Source organism: Aptenodytes forsteri, unplaced genomic scaffold, assembly GCF_000699145.1.
Source record: "Aptenodytes forsteri isolate BGI_AS27 unplaced genomic scaffold, ASM69914v1 Scaffold516, whole genome shotgun sequence".
In the NCBI taxonomy this organism is placed as follows: domain Eukaryota; kingdom Metazoa; phylum Chordata; class Aves; order Sphenisciformes; family Spheniscidae; genus Aptenodytes; species Aptenodytes forsteri.
In genome coordinates this window covers 30,498-31,672 of record NW_008795445.1, presented here as the reverse complement: position 1 = coordinate 31,672, position 1,175 = coordinate 30,498, and the positions used below count along the sequence as shown (strand labels likewise).

General features: G+C 66.0%; 1 protein-coding gene across 1 annotated transcript in view; it reads right to left on the bottom strand.

Moving 5' to 3' along the window:
* LOC103900442 (dynamin-2) overlaps nucleotides 1-1,175 on the bottom strand; it is a 30,073-nt gene that overhangs the window by 4,168 nt on the left and 24,730 nt on the right. The window lies entirely within an intron of this gene.

Below are 1,175 nucleotides of genomic sequence, written 5' to 3'. Positions count from 1 at the left end.
GAGAGGTTAAAAATCTGACTCCACGGTTCGGGAGAGACGTTCACCTTTGCAGCTCGCTTGGAAGGTAAAGGACGAACAAAGGAAGCCCGGGCTTTGCTCTCGCGCCCGATGTCCAGCTGCCGAGCGGCTCCCGGGAAATAAAAGTTGTGTTCACGTCTCCTTTTTCTGACCTGCGTGCCGGGCCCTGGCGAGGCAGCGGCCACACTGAACCCCTTGTGTGTCCCCCAAAACACCCTGAAAGCCAGATCCACGCACACACACACACACACACACCCCCCCCACGGCAGCATCTGGCCGGGAGGCCGGTGACGTAAGGGGAAAGGCGAGATCACGGGCTGATTTTCAGACTGTGGGGGCGGAAATGCTGGAAAATCTGAAATATGAAAGTGGCGCGGCCGAGACCACGACGCCACGGAGGAGATGCTGGCTCCGGCACCGGCAGCTCGGACAAGGAGCGGGCAGGAGATGCCGGTCCTGTCGCCATCCCGTTCCCGGGAGGGTTGAGCCCAAAGAAATCGCTTTGGGTTTGAGCGGTGAAACGCCGTTTCCAGGCAGGGGTGAGCTACCAACACCCCGGCAGCCCCGGCACACCGGGGAGCGGGATGTCCAGCCCGAGGGCTGGGGGAACAGATCCCCCGACACGGGCCGGACAAATGGGTCCGGGAGCAGCAGCGGCCCCTTCCCAGACACCCAGCGGGGGACAAGAAGGGACCTGCGGGGTCCCGGCACACAGAAACCCCGGGAGCGGAGGGAATCGGGTTCCCTCCCCGTGCCTCGGTCTCCCCAGGCTCACGGGGCGGCTCTGGAGGAGGGTCGGTCGGTGGCAGGGGCAGCGCACGGGCACGGGACAGCGTGCAATGCCCCCCCCCGGCATGCACCCCACCTCCTGCCCGCCGCAGGCAGGCCTGCCCGGGCTTCGGGCAGCGGAGATGCCTCAGCCGTCTTTGCCGGGAGGGCGGCAGGGGCTGCAGCCGGCTCCTGCCCAGCCCCGATCCCATTTCCCATTTCCCTCCAGCTTCAAGATCTTTCCCGCTCAGACGGCAGCAGCTCCACCCCGGGGTGGGGATATTAACCCCATCGGCGCCTCCTGCCCGAATGCGGCTTTCGGATGATGCACGATGCAAGACCAGCGCAGCAACCCCACGGGGAACGGCCGAAGGGGGGGGGGGGGGCTC